Consider the following 19266-nt stretch of genomic DNA (forward strand, 5'->3'; position numbering starts at 1 on the left):
ATTTTTGGTCAGTTCATGCACAAAAGTCCCAAATTCAAGCTTGCCCATTCATATTGAAACACGGCGTTCAAGGAAAAATCTTCTACGGACTAATGACAAGCTCCTTTTTGAAGCATTCATGAAACGTTTGCTTTTATGTTTGATTATTTAATGGTAGATTCATCAAAAACAATGTTTTAACAATTCTATCAGGAATCCAACAATTTTCTTAGGTTACCAGAATTTTCATTTATTTAGTTAACATCTAAACAGATAACACTGAATCAACAATTCTTGGTTCGTGGCCGCATCTCTCCATCCTCGGTTCTGCCCCACAATCGCCAAATCAATACGCACGCAGGTTACCAGAATAAGGGATTCAAAAATTTTGGAAGAGATGCTTTTCCAACTCGAAATTATTCGCCAAAAACCTCTACAGGATTGAACAAAAAATTCAGACTACTGATCGCGCTACAAAAAATGATTTATCCTTGAACAAAGTAACTTTCGTTATTCTTAGATGATAGTACGAGGACTGTGAGAAGTATAATATTAAAGAGAGTATCTTCTACAATCTATGAAAAATCCGTTAATTTTCTTTCAAGAATTTTACAGAATACAAAACTTTACCAAATGTGTCAATTCTACTTCTACTTCAAATTCTTCAAAAGTTTCACTAGATTGATCCTAAAATTTCGACGGAAAAATCACAACTTTATTGTTTTTGTCAATATTGGAGAAATTCTGTTGGAAAACGTAGAATCTCATCTGAATTTCCTACATAAATAAAAAACAGAATTCTATCAATAGTTTCACTAGAAATTTCTTTATGTAGTGTAAGTGTACCAGTTATGGACATAGTGGTTCCCTATTTCGCCATACGTGATTCCTTCAATGTCTTCAAATTTTTAAAATGTTTGTATGTTGTAGTAGTAAGATTAAAGATATTTCTTGATGTTAAAGCATTCAAAAAAACTTAAAATGTGAAAGTTATCAAAATGTTACATATGGCCAAATAGGGAGCCATTATGACCATAACTGGTACACTTTCCCTATTCAGCATTTTTTTCGGTTAACTTTGATAATCAAAATAACCGAATAGCAATGATAGACGCTAAATTCTAACACAAATAATTTCCTATTTAATTTCTTGTTCAATTTTTTTTCTGAATAAATATTTTAGAATCAAGAAAAAATCACTAGCTTTACAGTAATTCGAACATACATCACGAAATTTGGCTAAAATCCAAAATAATTTGTCTCAATTAGACACACTAGTTACTACTTGATAACTCCACCAAATATGTCTACAAAAAAGCTAGTTTTAAATAAAAAACAAAATGTAACAAACTTTTTTGTTTTTTTTTTCATAAGGTTACCGAAAAGTTTGCCATATCAAATATTTAAGGTATAACTAGGGGTTTTTATGAGATGATTTCGATCAAGACATTATCGTTGCATAAATGGAAGTCGGATCCTGTTCTTGGATACTTGAATTCAGTTAAACAGTAATTTTTTTTAAGATATTGAGCCAATATATATATATGCGGCGTATAGAAGTGCTTCTAATGGCAAAATTTCAGGCGATTCGGCAGAGAAAACCCCCCATGCCAAAATGCATCATGTAAGTGCCCAAATAGCTCTGGATTAGGGCGCGGTTTATTTTTCAAAAGATGTCAAAACCAAAAAATCGTGTGCTCTTCTGAATTCAAATCACATTAAAAGCGAAACCTCAAAGTTTGAGCTAAAAATATTAAGATTTAGAGGTGGCGCAAGCGTCTTGAAGGTGAATTTTCAAGTTATAAAATATGGTCTTCAGTGAATTCTCCATAACTTCGTTCTTCTTAACCAATTTTGTAACTTTTAGCACCATTATCTTCAAAATTAAATCTATGAAAACTTTATAGAACACCAAATTTGTCTAAACTCGAAACTACTCTAGGTAACAAGAAGTGATTTTTGCAAAAAATTTCCTAATTTCATTTTTGCTTGACTATAACTTTATAAATACTCAATCGATTTAAAGTGATTTTACATGTTTTTGAAGCCATTTTAGTTATTTTTAAACTGTTCTTATAACACATTTTTCTAAAAAATGGTCTTGACTTAGTTATTCATCAAAAACTACCCAAAAACATGACTTTTTAATGAAAAAATCAAATTTCTCTGGATTATTTAATTTTATTCATCGGCAATTGCATTTTTTCTATAAAACTTAAGTTAATAAAGCATTTTGTTTCAATTACGAGTTGAAAAGTGCATATATTTTTTAACATGTGCAAAAATATTTTTGTTTTAAATTTTTTGTTTTTAAATTGTTGCTAAGTCCTTTTCAATGGTTTGACAAATGAGAAAAACCTAATTCAGCTTTAGAAATAATGTCTAACTGGCAAAAATTTGAAAAAAAAAACTGGCATATTTTGTTAAAAACACGTTTTTTGCAGTTTTTATTGAATAACTTGATCAAAATAATTTTTAAAAGGTTTGAAAACAACTAAATTTTCTTCAAAAACATGTTAAAAGATTTGAAATCAATTGAGTATTTAAAAAATTATGGTCAATCAGAGATATTTTTTTAGTAAAATGAAGAAAAAAATGGAGTAAACTTCTTTTAACTAAAACTAGTTTTGATTTTAGACAAATTTGATGTTCTACAAAGTTTTTATAAATTTAAATTTGAAGGAAATGATGCTTAAAGTTTCAAAATTGGTTGAAAAATAACAAAGTTATGCTTACTTCACTGAAGGTCATTTTTTATAACATGAACATTCAACTTTAAGTCGCTTGTGCCACCTCTAAATGGTAATATTTTGAGCACAAATTTTGAAGTTTTTCTATATATCTTTTATTATAAAACACATTTTTTTTACAAACGGTTTACCGAACTGAAAAATAAATTGCTCTTCAAAAGAGATAAACATTTTTATTAACTCACAAATCTTCTAACAAATTGCATAATCTTCTCCTCGATTGAGATTGGTCACAGAAGGTAGCGCAACATCTACATCAGATGAATATCTAAACACAACTCCCATCTTGTTCACGTCGAAAACCATGCAAAGGATCCACTCAGGTAGCCGTCCGGACCAATCTGCATCAAGTTTCCCCACAAAGAAAACCCCCAACCATCGAAAGAAAGCTTATCTCTCCACCATTGTTTATGTTACTGCCTGTCGGATCCGTTTAGAGACCAAAGAAAGGCCTTCAGAAAAATTCAACTTCAATTTAGGTTCAAACCCCTCGGCGCTACTTTTTCGTGTTGTCCACCATCAGAAAAATTCTGCGAGCGCATCATTCTTATCAACCGCACGAATCGGTCCCATTTCTGGGTGGAAAACGAAGCCCAAAAAGAGGCATTAACCGTAATTATCTGCCATTTTTTTGTGTGGAGTTATTGTGATGGTTATTGCGATGAACACTTTTTTGAAACTCGCCTTTTGAATCAATGGAATACGACACGGCAGTGCAAAACCCGAACAAACGAGCCCTAATCGAAACCTGAGGGGTAGGGTGTGACCTATTTTTTAAAAGTTCTCAAAACTCTGAGCATTACTCACATAAAAAAGGAAATTTCAAAATTTGAGCCAAAAAAATTTAGATTTAGACGTGGCGCAACGGTGAATTTTCAAGTTCAACCAATTTTTAATGAATTATCGATAGTGATCAATGATCTTTTATTAATTTCAAAACAGAAATATATGTTTAAAAACCTTACAAAGAAAATTGATTTCATATAAAAAGGTTAGTAATCAATTGAATATTTATAAAGTAATGGTAAATTTATTTTTTAATCAAAGAAAAATTTTGAGAAAATTCATTTATAACTTTCGACAACTTTGATATTCTACACACATTTTATAAATTTAATTTCAAAGAAAAAATATTTTAAATTGAATATTAAACTGGTTGAAAATTGGTTGGAACAAAGTTGTATAAACTTCACTGGAGGTCATTTTAGAAAACTTTTGAACTTCAAGTCACCTCGAACTTTATGAAATTATTTTTTTTAAGAGCAGATAATCTTTTGGTGTAGGGAACTTTCGAAAAATAAGCCTCACTACTGGGACGAAGGTTAATCGCAGCACTGGTTGTTGGCTGGCTTTTCCGGGTGCGTGTTCCATCCACCGGTCACGAGTTTACCCTTTTCCAGCAGTCAAATGTGTCTCTGTTCGGTTTGCGGTGCATTTGTTTTGGTCGATTTTTCTTTGTGATTGAGGAAGACTTTCGCCTCTGAGACTTCTCACGAAGAAGCGTGATTCGCTGCGCCCAATGAGCAACGAGGCCAGTTCTTGTCCGAGTTTTCGCGTGCTCGATGGATTATCGAGAAGTGGCACTGCTGTGTTGCTACCGATTGCTGCCGGCTGTAAGTGACTTTTAAGTTTCGAACTCAGATTCCCTTTCACTGGTTTGTTTGGCTAAACAGTAGCCGAGCACTAGTGTTTAACTTTACTTAACCTAAATACCGTCAAGCTACCATTCACCGTGCATTTAAGAAAAATTTGCACTTCAAAAAATTATATATCTTTTCCAAATAATTTGAAGCGTGCTAGAATACCACTTAAGTAGCGTGCAATTATATTGTTATTCAGGGAAAAATTTGAAACTAGTGATGCATATCAAAAAATGACTCACAAATTATGTTTGAAAATGTCATGCAAAGGTCGCCTCGTACCGTTCTATGTCACCATTTACCGTGCACACTAGTGCACCATTCACCGTGCGTATAGTTTTCGTTATGTTTTAATTTTGAATCTTGGAAAAACGCTGTTGATGGAGCAACTATGTTGCTAATAGTGTGCGCACCTAATTTTAAGAGTATTCAAATCTTAATTTACAATAAAAACCATAAAAAGTTTAAAAATTGGATACATAATTATTTTTTTCATTAAAACCGTTTTAGGAGGCTTGACTGTATTGTCCAAACCACTCCATATTGACTCATAAATGTAATATGAAGTTGATTAATCACGACATAATAATAAATATAATATCACCGAATAATTTCATGCCTTTTACACTAATGCACGGTAATAGGAACCATATATATTGAAAAGGGTCCATTCACCGTGCATTTGAGTTTCGACTGAAACACAATAAAAAATTCTAATTTGCCTAAAATCTCATTGCTCATACGATGAAATACATCTTACTAGAAGTTTCCACAATGAAACCTTGTTTAATTTTTTTTAAAAATTTCATACTCTAACGTTAAGGTGAAGATGAATCGAAGCCAAACCTCAAATTTTCAAGAGCACGGATCTGGAGAACCAAACATCCGTTTGAGCTGAAAACCTAATCGATTGGTTACCACCAGCTGGTGACCGATCGATTAAGTTTTCAGCTTAAACGGATGTTTGGTTCTCCAGATCCGTGCTCTTGAAAATTTGAGGTTTGGTTTCGATTCATCTTCACCTTAAAATGAAAAATGTGATATTTTGGCGTTTCTACTAAGAGTGTTGAAACATCTCATTATCAAAAAGAATTCACATAATTTTGACTACATAAACTAGGTTTTTAAAATACTTTGTGACAAAAACTACTTCATTTCATCGGTTTTATCTTATTTTGCTAACTAAAGAATAGTTTGTGAAAATTGTATGAATATTCTGTAGGAATTTGTATATGCGCACGGTGAATGGAGGCCGCACGGTGACTGGTGACTTAACGGTATATAGAGCATTTATCATATCGTAGCGCATTCAATTATTTTCTCAAAAATTTTTGAAAGATTTTATTTGACATTTATTTTTTCAAGTATCATTTCAAGTGAGTGATTCTTGGGAAACTTTTGTTAAAATGAACTAAGTAATATTCTTGGGAAAGCCCTTTCCGACGAATGTCAGATTGGTTGTTCTCTTTTTCATAATGATTACTTGGACCGGGAAATATCCGAGTAAATCATTCCTATCATCTGTGACTTCTTCAGGTGACTTATAGGGAAAGTATACCAGTTATGGCCATAGTGGTTCCCTATTGGGCCATAGGTAATATTTTGATAACATTCACATTTTTGGTCTTTTTGAATGCTTTAACATCAAGATATATCATAAATCTAACTACTACAACAAACACAAATTTTCAAAATTTGAAGACATTAAAGTAATTACGTATGGCGAAATAGGGAACCACTATGTCCATAACCAGTACACTTAGTCATTTAAGATACCTTCAAAACGACCTTGACAAACGTTCATTTTCGTTAAATGAAAAATTTGTGCCTCTTCTTTTCAAGATGCTTGAGCAATAGTTCTACGATTTTTAACAGTTTTTTTTTTAAAGGGACAGTCTACAATATGGAAGGACATTTTGATTCCCCTAATGGAGTTCAAGATCTCCTGCCTAAATCCTCCAAATTCATAAACTCTGATCACGATTGGCGGCACCCTTTGCTTCCTCATTTGAATCAAAGAGCCTGGGCTAGAGATTGCATCGATTTGCTGCTTAGAAACTAGCACTATTGTATTGATTTCGAGTGCGATTAAGTTACCACATTTCGACCAACTTCAGGATTCTAATTATACCAATGAAACCAGTCAATTGTTGGCATCTGTCCAAAGTTCCACTGCAAGCACGCAGAAATTCCATCAAGAAAGAGGGGCGACGACTCGGTTTCGTATCCCTGAACCTTGCCTCCGCAACTAAGCTGCTGCATCGACTTGGGAGGATGAGGTGACTAAAGCGTCTAAAAATGTGCGTGAGTTGACATAGAAAAAACAACAAACTGAACCGCCACCAAATGGCACCGAAAAGAATTGTATAATCTGAGGCCCACTGAGTCCCGCGGAGTCGGTACTGCCTACACTTGGCACCGCGCCAAGAACAGAACCGGTTTGTACCGTACGCGCCTAGACGGTGCAGGGCCTGGGCTGGTTGACCGATAGGACAAGATTAAGGACTGTGGGCGATCAAGTGACCAAAAATCGAAAAAAAAAATGTGTTCTAGTGGTTCTGTCTTCATCATTCTATAGTAAATACTTCTCTTAGGATATTCCTGGAAAATGAGAGTCATTTTCTTTGTAGTGTTGTTGATATAGTATGCCAAAGTTAGAATTTATAAGAAAAATAAATAATTCAATGTAAACACAAGGTAGGAGCCGGATCCTGTTGTTGGTACTCTTGATTCGCTTCTTTTTTAATCTCATTGTAAAGTTTCAGACAATTCGCCCGAGAAAACCTCACATACCAAAGTGAATCATGGAAGTGACAAGTAGCTCTGTATCCTATTTGTCAAAAAAATAGAGTGGGCCTTCCTTTGCCAAGATGTTAGAGTCCGTGGCTACAAAGCAAAGCCATGCTGAAGGTGTCTGGGTTCGATTCCCGGTCGGTCCAAGATCTTTTTGTAATGGAAATGTCCTTGACTCCCCTGGGCATAGAGTATAATCGTACCTGCCACACGATATATGAATGCGAAAATGGCAATTTTGGAAAATAAATCTCTCAGTTAATAACAGTGGAAGTGCTCATTGAACACTAATCTGCGAAGCCGACTTTGTCCCAGTGAGGACGAAATGCCAAGAAGAAGGAGAAAATGGTTCATATTATTAAACTGTAAGTTAATCGCACAAGTGGTCCATATAACTATAGGATATTTCAAATTTCTAAAATCGTGTCACGAAGCTCATAAATATAAGACGGCAGAAATGCTTTTGGCCATCTGATTACGTAGAAATTGCCCATAGTGTTACGATTGCCCGGTGTGGTCATATGGGTACAGAACACGAATGCCGGGGATACATTGTGGAACACAAGTGGTAGGAAGGAGGTAGATACCGACTGGGGATTGGGGCAAGGAGACTCAGTCAAGTCACCGAAAATGAACAACCCGTTCGTTTGTGAGCTAACTCGGAGGACAACCTCGAACTGCGCCGACCGAGCAGGAACCTGTTTCAGCGGCTGTCTAATTCTGGTTTTCAGCGACTTTTTTTTATTGCAATTCTTTTGGGAACAACACCATGTCGTGAAAAATAACATATTGTGTGTTGCACGAAACTACGTAGGTATACCTACTCTACACAAGTGGCATGTTAGGCAATGGTCCGTGTGACAGTCAGTAAAATTATGCGAACAACTAGTTGTTGAAGCCAAAATACAAGATCATATGAAACGGTCAGAGATCGTGGACGAAGGTGTTGGAAGGATCACGAGAACAGTGATTGTCAGCTTAACCTACACTGTGCTGTGTCATATTTCTTCGATATCACAGAAAAAGCTTAGCCTTTTTCTATCAGTTCACTATTGCAAAGCAAAGACACATAATTGTTCTAGAAAATGGCTTCCAGTTCCAAATGAGTATTCCTTTATCTTCAAGGAATCACATCCTAACAGTTATACGACCAGATTGTTACAAAGTTACTGATTTAAACATGGCTGCCTGAATTCTGGTACAAAAATTTTCTCACAAAAATATAGCATATTTCTCACAAAATCTTGGATTGATTTCGTGATCATCTTCTTCTCTCTGGCGTTACGTCACAACTGGGACAGAGCCGGCTTCTCAGCTTAGTGTTCTTATGAGCTCTTCCACAGTTATTAACTGAGAGCTTTCTTTCCAAATGACCATTTTTGCGATATACTGTGGCAGGCACGAAGATACTCTATGCCCTGGGAATCGAGAAAATTTCCTTTACGAAAAGATCCTCGATCGGCGGGATTCGAACCCACGACCCTCAGCATGGTCATGCTGAATAGCTGCGCGTTTACCGCTGCGGCTATCTGGGCCCCATTTCGTGATCATGATTATCACAAAAAAAACGAGACTCGTACAAAATAAGCAGGGTTTAAGAGACTCTTATCCAAGGTTGCTACCATATTTTTGAGCACCTTGCAACACATAATTATAGGGAGATTTTCAACATTCGAGGACAGGAAACAAAATTCTTAAATAATTGTAGAAATTCTTGAAACAAAAATTTGAGAGACGTTTCGAAAGAATATAAAATAAGTAACGATGAAACTCCTTCAGGAATACTTGATGGAATTCCTGTTCCTGTGAGTATTCTCTAGGACTTCTTCAAGGGTACAGAAGAAAGTCTTTAACCGTCTAATCCTCAACACCACCCTTAGAAATTGGTGTATTTTTTCGTAGCTTGGAAATCAAAATGATTTTATTGTTGGCTCAAACCAAAATTCATAAATTCGCGAATTAAAATTAATCGTTGCGTTTAGATTATGAAAAATAATATTAAGATAGAAAATAAAAATTTAGGTACTAGAGGGTTAGGAATTCTTGAGATAAATTGCCAATGAAACACAGGATTTTGAAGAGAAATCCCAGAAACATCCGGCGGAATCTCTAGAAAATTTAGCATGAGAATAATTGGAGGAGGTAATGAAATACATTTTATAGAAATTCTGGGACAAACCAACATGAAACTTTCCGAATAAGCCATGGAAAGTTTAGCTTAGAAATAAGTCGACACATCTTTGGGAAACAATCATTGGAGTAATCCAGGGGTTTTCAGCCTTTTCGGATCGCGGAGCACTTTTTGAAATAAAATTGTTACGCGGAGCATCTGCTGTTTACCACCATTCCGTTTAAAATCCGAATTTTTACACACTTAAATCGACCCTTTAATTCCTACGAATATCGCAAAGTAAGATTTTTGTTGATCAATCTTTAATTTATTTTTACTTCTAGCTAGTGTAACTAGTTAAAAAACTTTTATTTCTAGCTAGTTGTCTAACGTTGTATTGCAACAAAGTAAGCAATCTTATTTTCAAGCAAACAAGTCGCAATATTGCACAGTAGTCCAGGAATCAGTTTTACGCGGAAAGATGCATTTTGAGCTTTAGAATAAAACATTAGACAAAAACGGTCTTCTACAAAGTTGTTTGTATTAGTTAAGCCCTTTGTTTGGTGTTATTGAAAATTAGGGTGGACCACGTTTTCATAGAAATTGTGTAACTAACTTTCTTATTTGTAGAAATTATATCATACATGCTTCAGCAAAGTTGTAGACCATTCAATTTCAAGCAACTTTGCCAAAAAAAGTTTTTTTGTATCTCTTAAATTGACCGATTTAGAGCTTTTTTCCTACGGTGACATAGGGTGGTCCGAACAAAACTGGTTTTCTGGCTCTAGAGTTTTCAATTCAAATTTCTCATCAAAGTAGTCTATGAAACACTTTTAGAGCTTTGAAAAATGCGTAATTTGGTGAGTGAAGAAACTCGCTATCTCCTTCCGTTTAGGAGTTATTGTTGTTTTTCTCTCAAAAACATGCCTACTTTGATTGTGAATATCTCTGATTGGGGCAAACATAAAAAATATCTTTTGACGGCATTCAAAAGACAAAATAAAATTGTATATTGTATCAAAAAATTACAGATGTGTTATTTTTGTAACTCTAATAAAACGTCTTAAAAGTCAAATTTTTAGCTCTACAAGTGTTTCATAGACTACTTTGGTGAGAAATTTGAATTGAAAACTCTAGAGCCAGAAAACCAGTTTTGTTCGGACCACCCTATGTCACCGTAGGAAAAAAGCTCTAAATCGGTCAATTTAAGAGATACAAAAAAAACTTTTTTTGGCAAAGTTGCTTGAAATTGAATGGTCTACAACTTTGTTGAAGCATGTATAATATAATTTCTACAAATAAGAAAGTTAGTTACACAATTTCTATGAAAATGTGGTCCACCCTAATTTTCAAGAAAACCAAACAAAGGACTCAACTAATACAAACAACTTTGTAGAAGACCGTTTTTGTCTAATGTTTCATTCTAAAGCTCAAAATGCATCTTTCCGCGTAAAACTGATTCCTGGACCATAGTGCATTGTACGAATACAACAATGAAAGAATTTTCAAAATCTGATAACCAATTATTGAACTAATTGGTGACATATAAACACCATTTCATTTTTATTTATCTGGATCTGAAAATATATATTTCATTTAATAAAGCACTATTTATTTTAATCTGTGACAAATAGGCATCTAAAACTAAATATATTTGAGTTTTCGTTAAATATTTCAAAATTTGTGGCTTATAAACGGCTACATTGCCTAGCTGAAGATATTTTACGAATTATGCTTTTAATTATGTTTGTTTGAATGGGTAATGTTCAACCACGTTGTCAATATCTCGATTATTATAAAATTTGCTTGTATCTCAGATTTTTTTAGACGAGGATAATTATCCTGACAAAACTTTCACACCCTGAAAATTTCAATACATTCAGTCGGAGATATACAAATTAAAGAGTGAAATTTTCGCCGACAGAATATTTTGAACCTTCCAATTACAAAATCTAAACCCAAATGCTGAACGTCTTCGTAAAATTTTCCGAGTTATCTAAAAATTCGATTTTGATCGATATTTTGACACCATGTTGATTCGTTGAAACCGTGTTCTATCATCCAACCTCAAAAACATCATAAGATAAGATGAATTAAAAACAACTGTAAATTTCAAAAAGCACAAATATAGAGAACAAAACAAACAATATTTTAAAGCAAAAAGTTTAAATATTTCAAAGTATAGGTACAAATTTTCAAAACTGTCGCGGAGCACCTGCAAAGGCTTGGCGGAGCACCAAGCGGAGCACGATATGAAAACCATTGGAGTAATCCATAAAATGGTAAAAAACATATAAAAGTTTGTGCGATGGTAAATTCTTAAGAACAATTACTTGAAAAATTAGTTATAGTTCCATGAAATTTTTCTGAAACAGTTCCTAGAAGAACCAGTTGATTTTTTATAGGACCATTTTGTGAATGGCTTAAACGACTACTGGGGAAACCATAATAGCAAATTAAGGTGATATTTTTGCAGAATTTCCTGGGAAGATTTCTAAATAAATTTTTAAATACTCTGGATTTGTGATTTTTCAAGGTTTGTGCCGAAAAACTTTAACTTCAACATACGGAGAAATCGGAAAATATTTTTATAAAAGAATGTTCTTCTTCTTCTTCTTTCTGGCGTTACGTCCCAACTGGGACAAAGCCTGCTTCTCAGATTAGTGTTCTTATGAGCACTTCCACAGTTATTAACTGAGAGCTTTCTATGCCAATTGACCATTTTTGCATGTGTATATCGTGTGGCAGGTACGAAGATACTCTATGCCCTGGGAATCGAGAAAATTTCCATTACGAAAAGATCCTCGACCAGCGGGATTCGAACCCACGACCCTCAGCATGGTCATGCTGAATAGCTGCGCGTTTACCGCTACGGCTATCTGGGCCCCCCCAAGAAAAGAATGTCTGAAATAAATTTTTGGACGAATTTTAAGAGGAAATGTAGGAATTTTTGGACCAACCCTTATGGAAATTTCTAGAGAAATTAGTTAATGATTGTTGGTTTTTTTCAGCCTAAATGCAGCCCAATAAACAATGTTCAGCTATATATTATTGAATAAGCCTCTACTCAGTCACCAATGTTACTTGAGGCAGAAATTGATGGATCCCAGTGAGAATAACTGGAGGAATCTTCAGAGGAATTTCTGGAAGGATTTAAGGGGAATTCCCTGAATATATTGGGGAGCATTCTCTGAATAAATCACTGAAAATCTGTGAAAGATTTCCTAAAGGACCTCTGAATTAGAAATTATCCGCATTGATACTCCAAGGATTTCTTTCTGGCATTGGCTTTTTCAGGCACTTACATCTACTTCTTCATCTTCATGATATGTTAGTTCGAATTCTTGAAGATTGAGTCGTCGGACGATATGTTTTTCTTATAACTCCCAGAGAAGCCCTAGCAGAACCTGTGTCAGGTGCTCTGGAGTGACCTCATCAATTGCCAGCGTGTTTACTCTTCATTTATAGACTTGATCTTTCGAATTCATGAAGATTAAAATGAATCGGAGCCGTTTAAAAGAACCAAATCATTCAATTAAACCAATGATCCGCGGTTCTATTTTGGCGAGAATCGGTTCATTCGATCAGCAGACACACAATGGATCAGATAAAAAGAGACCCGTAAGAGGAACGAACGGATTCTATTGTCCTATTCTCTTTCGATCGTGTCTCGGCTTTGTTATAACGCTTGACACGTGCCTTGCTTTACGCGCCCCGCCACACATTCAAGCATAGTAAGCTAGTGTTCTCAGCGCTCTCAGCACAGACGGACAATTTTTCCCCGCCCACTGAAAAGTGACTAGCACCACCATCAACACATTTTCTAAGGTTCATTTGATGGAATCGGCCTTTAAATCCTTTCCTTCAAATCTTGTCAGAAATCCGTTAAGGATTTTTCCATTGGCGAAAATACGGGGGGGGGGCTAGGGGGGGCTTCGACCCCCCTAGAAAAGTTCAAGCCCCCCCTAGAAAATTTAAACTCTCATGCTAAGTGTGCATCTTACTTAGAGCATCTGTTTGATCGAAATGGTCAAGCCCCCTCTAGATTTAAGTTCAAGTAACGCTAATGGATTTTTCAAAAACTAACAGCGAGTGGTCTCTTAATGATGCATGTAGAATCAGAAAATCAAACTAAATTCTAATGTTATCTAATTTGATATGAATTTTGCCAGGAACCATTCAACAATTTTATTGAGGGTCCGTCAAAAATCGGAACTAAAAATCATCCAAAATTTCAATAGGAATATATCAAAAATTTCAAAAAATACACAAGGCATCCGCAACAGATTTTACCCGTCAAAGATCCACCTAACGAATGTTTATTATGAATTGAATATGATAAGCATGACAAAAAGAATATCTTCCCAGAATTCAATGAAGAATTTAACAAATTATAAAATAAAAAAATGTTAGACATGCATGATTGTGTGCGAAGACCTGAAGCAAATTGGGAAGAACATATAAAGTACTAGACAGAACAAAGTACTCATTTGCCCCTTTCATACAAAATCGTCAAGTTTGGAGCCTTAGATCTCAGAATCCAGAGATATGATTGAAGTTTTGATCGTATCTCGGTAAGTACCTGCAGTTTACTCATGAATGAAAGTAATCTGACAATTCAGCTTATTCAAACACAAACTTTAAAGTTATCGCAAATCTTCCATTTTACGAAAAAGGCAATAATTTAATTCTGAAGTGATTTGAAGACAATCAGTTTTACTGAAAAATGTTATTCTACAAACTTGTTTGTCTTACCAAATTGATCAATTTTACAAAAGGGTATGTTGCTCTAAATATGCATGTCAATTTCAAAATTTTGCCAATTTCATCAAAATTAGATTTTTGCGATAACATAAAAGCTTATTCATGAAAAGCTGTTAATTTCCTGTTGAACAAATTTAAAGTCATTTTCAAGTTGCGGTGAAAATTTAAGGTCATTCTGAGCACGAAGATGGAATGGACTTATATTTTATGCTAAAACACGATGTGACAATTAAATTGAAAAAAATTTCTTCTAGTCAGATCATAAGTTAATAAACTTAAAAAAGCCCTATTCAGTCAATCGCACTCAACTTGATGGAGTTTGTTTTGGCGTGCAGTCATTTTTTACCTGAGATAGTAATAACTAGGGAAAGTGTACCAGTTATTGCTATTGTTGTTCCCTATTTGGCCATACATATATGTTTTCTCGAAAACTTCCACATTTTGAATATTTTTGAAAATTTTAACATCAAGATTCATTTGATATCAAACTACTAAAACCTAGAACTATTCAGGTAAACTCACAATAATATTTTTATTATTATTATTTTTATAGAGGTTTTAACTAGTGTAATTCGCCTCTGGGTTAAACTCACATGATTTTTACGATAGATGAAAAATAATATAAAAAGAGCTCACTAGCTTGGCAAATGTTCAGCATTACCTAAATATTTCCTGTTCATCACTCGTTTCAGAGTGATTGAAAGTTTGCTTCTACATCCTCAAATGTCAAAATAGTAACATAACAATGATTGCAATTGAAAGCTACCGTTGATTGCCATTTACTGCACTTCGGAAACGGAAAATCAAGTACCGAAATTCGACGGATACTATAGAACCGAACCGATAGCGATATTATTCAACAGTTTGTATGTGAAAGGGAAATCCCACCTCTACATTTGAACGAAAATGCATCTCTCACGTCACGCACCTACCTCTCTTCTTTCCTGCTCAGCGGCCGACCGTAACAACGATCCCAAACACCTTTTTCCGCAACAGGCACAGTTTCGTCAGTATCAGACGCTCCTTAATATTCTACTTCTTCTTGCCTTACCGCTCAAGGTGAATACTACGATCGCAAAAAGCACAGTAACAATAACACGACACAATCCACCAAGACCCTACGGAAGAGAGGCCAGCATGCTCTTATGCAGAGGGAAGTTGTGTTGTGACTGCGGGGCTCTGCTGCAGATGTTTGCGCGCTTCTCGCTAGACTGCGCTTTCAGTTACTTTTGGGAAGTTTTCTGCCTTTCTGCTGTAAGCCGCTTCTTCGTTGCTGATGCAGCTTCAACTCTACACTATGGGATGTTTGCGCGTATGGAATACCCTTCTCTCGTAGACTGAGGCACATTTAAAACAAACAAACAATTCTTTCTTGAATCACGTTTTTCCACGCCCCAAGACACGATTCACTTGTTCATATTGCAAGCGGAGAACAGGTAGATTCCTATCTCAAGTATGACACTAACCAGAATGGTGCACCAACAGGCTCTTAGAACGGCAACGACTTCCTACGCAGCTGCTCGTTCGAATGTCTTCAAGCTCAACGACGTACCACGCACTTCACCGAGCACTTCTCTCCGCTCAATGGAGAAGGTCTTCCTCACAACACCTCGTAATTCAGCAGAACAACCGGTTGTGGACTTCGCCGCCGAATTATTCGATTCGCTCTTCTAGTCGTGACGACCAAATTCTTCAATGCCACTCGAGGCGATCTTCCCCCTTTTTCTTCTGTTCCAAAGACGGGGGATCGACTAGCAGCCACCTATATTCGAAAACCATTCACTTTTTTGACACACACAAGTCTTCCAGCTATGACCCACAGCTAGGCCAGCTTGTCCGGAGGAAACCGGTAATTTGCACGCCGTATTCGGACAGCACCATGCACCTTTCAATCAGCTTCGACAATAATAATCACTTTCCTTCTACGAGAGCCCCCTTTAGCCCTGAAACGGACTCCAAAAGTGTGATCAACGACGATGACTCGCAATGATCGAAATGTGGGTCGTCGCAATCTTCTACAGAATAGATCGTGATCTACGCTTCTAAACCACTTCAACTGACGTTCTCGCAGTGCAATGCAGCACACAACACTACACACTTCACAGTTCTTTTTTAAAATTTATCGCAGCAATAAAAAGATGCACACGAGAGAACGAACGATTCGAGAAGCCTTGTATACAAAGGGTACAGAGATAAGAGTCGAAGTCGCGCAAAATATACACGTCCACCATCGACAACAGACGGAACTTGAGTGAATGAGAATGCGACGTTGACGAACGATACGACGGACGATGGGATCGCTGGATTGAATATACAAACAACACGACGCCCGCCGCCGTTCTGTTGCGCTGTGGATGAACACGATAAACCACCCATTCAACCACCAGCCAGCAGGCAGAAACGACGGGACGGCTAGCCACAGACAACCAGACCATGCGCAAACAACGCGCAACAAGCGTCCGCCGGTCGGTGAACGAACGGGGGATATGGCGTACCATTACAAGCACTGCAAATCATGAACCAAAGCGAAGTGGTTCGAAGCCGAAGCGTAGTGCAAGACATCAGTGAAGGGGAGAACAATATTCATTCAGGCAGTGGTCCAGTGTTTCTCGAAGTAGGAGTTGCGTACCACAAATCAATGGTTGACTAGGCAAAGTTCATAAATGCATAAATCATTCTAATGATACAATTTGAGGGGGTGTATAAGCAAAAGGGTGTAAGTGACAAAAATCTGCTTTTGAGAATAAAGAGTTCGATTTTTTTTTTCAGTTATTTTTCATCCCATACAAATTTTGGAATCCAATAAATACTACCTTGTTTGTGTTATTTTTTTTGTTGGACGAAAAATCACCTACAAATTACAAATAGGGGAAGTGGTGGTAAAATGAACAGGGTGGTTAAATGAACACCGTGCCTTTTACCGAGAAAAAACAAATTTCGATTAATTTTTATCACGCACGGACGATTTAGAGCATAAATCTGGGTGTTCGAGTTGATATGGAGGTCAGTTGAAGTGAAAACATCAACAAAAACTAAGATTTTAGAAAACCACGTTTGAAAATTAGAACTGACGTAACTTTTAGCTCGGAAGACTTTTTTTTTCAGTGAGGTGAATATCGTTATGATATGATGTCAAATCTGATACCTTTAGAATTCTTTTTGAATGGGTCACAATCATTATTGGATTTATTTTTGGTGGCGCAGAAATATTTGTTTTTCACACTTTTTTTGCATGGTGTTCATTTTACCACCAACCGCTGTTTATTTTACCCACATAGTACAGGTAAAATGAACATTTGCATCGCTTTTTGATAGCGATGAAAATAAGTGAAAATTTAGCTATTTTAGTCTGAATCCATATAGCTGCTATAGATTACATCCCTATTTTTGATGTTGTGCGGTTGAACTATACAAATTCCTCGTTTTTCTATCAGAAACAAGATGGTTTTCTTAAGGTGTTCATTGTACCACCCCTTCCCCTATCACTAGGAAACACGATGAAATGTGCACATCAAAATCAATGAATTGACTGAATTTAAAATGCCAAGCACTATGATTCGAAAACTTTTAACTTAGGATTAGCTTTACTATCTACATATCAACATATTCTAGACTAGAGTCTTCGAAGCTTTAATCTTGGGTTTATTTATGAATTTCTTTAAGATATGTAAAAGATTTTTCCGGAAATTCCCATAGAAACAATTTTGGGTGAGTTGCTTGGAACATCTTACGGTTTTCAAACAATTCTTCCTGATACTTACATATCACCCAAACCGGTTGAGTGTCCACCAAGGAATGATATAATTGTATGAGGTATTTTTATGAAGTTTCTTAATCTTTTATCATACTTGCCATAAAAGCATAACTGTCCCATATTTAAAAAGTAGGCATATAGAAAACGACACTCAAAGTTTAAAATTTGTTTTGTCATACAAATGTTTATTATTTTATTTACATAAAAAATAGATAGTAAATTACTTGTAACAGTTTCTCCAACACATTTGGCTTCAGAAGCCATGAATTTATTTAATGGAGGCACTTTAAAAGCCACTTATTTTTCTTCGCTTGCTCTGATTGTCAAAACCAAATGGTATCGTATTCTGCAATGTCTGTCCATGATGCTTAATTTTCGTTTTGTTTTTGGTTTTATATCCTCTATTAGTATCATTTTAAACACCATATTCATTTCTCATAGCTATTTAGGTGTTCTGTGTTAGGCAACACTATCATCCTTATTTGGTAATACTAAAGGAGCTTGGGCAAAATTGTATGGAGTTTAGTCCCAGAATGTACACAGACGACCCATACATCATTTGAAAGATCTAAATTAAACAAGAAAAAAATGATATGGGATCAAAATATTAATCGTAGGAGAAAAAAAGTTATGTTTGCTGGAACGATGTAAGGAAGGGTTTAAGGCAGTAAAATTGCATAGAGTAAGGTGGGGCAAAAGTTCGACCTTAGTGGTATAATCAAAGTTTCCAGGAAAATAATAGCAAATAAAGCAAAATAAATACCATACAGCGAACCTTCAACATATTGGCTATAATTTTGCTGAACAAACTTGTGTCAAAATATTTACCCATTTTTAGTTATAACAGTTTTAAAATTGATTGTCTTAAACGAACTTTTGCCCCACCGGTGGGGCAAAAGTTCGAATCTAGTGTGGGGCAAAAGTTCGTCGGCTAAAACACAAAATATCAATACTTTTATGCCAGGCATACTTTATACCAGCCGTAAACTTATGTTTGCCGAAAAACACACACTAAATTTTCATCAAAAAATGCCCAAAACAGGGTTAATTGTAATACACCCAAAAAATAGCAGTTTTTCGCAAAACTAAGTGGAAATGTAAATTTTTTGTAACATTTTTCGCACGATCAGACAAATTTCGCTAAATTTGAAGATAATATGTACATTTCAGGATATTTGAAATTTTTTCCGTGGATTTATATATGGGTCGAACTTTTGCCCCGCAGATTCGAACTTTTGCCCCACTATGAACCAATAATTGATTCCAACTATTTATGCAAAAATTAATACACGTCAAAGCATCCTTATGATAGGCCTAGAAACGCCCTTACATAAAATATTGAAAAATATTTTATCTTCATTTGGTTCCATGCATCGAAAGTTTGACCAAATATTACAATATTTACGTCGAAAAACAACAAATAGCCATAACTTTTCCAAATCTCAATAGATTTTTATGATATTTGGAGTGAGAGTC

The 19266-nt window shown here is 35.5% G+C and overlaps 1 protein-coding gene across 20 annotated transcripts in view; it reads right to left on the reverse strand.

Annotated features, from left to right (window-relative positions):
• The window catches only part of LOC5577073 (supervillin), a 953578-nt gene that overhangs the window by 244009 nt on the left and 690303 nt on the right, over positions 1-19266 (reverse strand). The window contains exon 1 of one of the 20 annotated variants that reach the window (XM_021840701.1): positions 14969-16293. The exons of the other annotated variants lie outside the window; for them this stretch is intronic. The gene's annotated coding sequence lies outside the window, so the exon portion shown is untranslated. Of the gene's footprint in view, positions 1-14968; positions 16294-19266 lie in introns of those variants that run through there. 20 annotated transcript variants of the gene reach the window in all.

This window comes from Aedes aegypti, chromosome 2 (assembly GCF_002204515.2).
Source record: "Aedes aegypti strain LVP_AGWG chromosome 2, AaegL5.0 Primary Assembly, whole genome shotgun sequence".
In the NCBI taxonomy this organism is placed as follows: domain Eukaryota; kingdom Metazoa; phylum Arthropoda; class Insecta; order Diptera; family Culicidae; genus Aedes; species Aedes aegypti.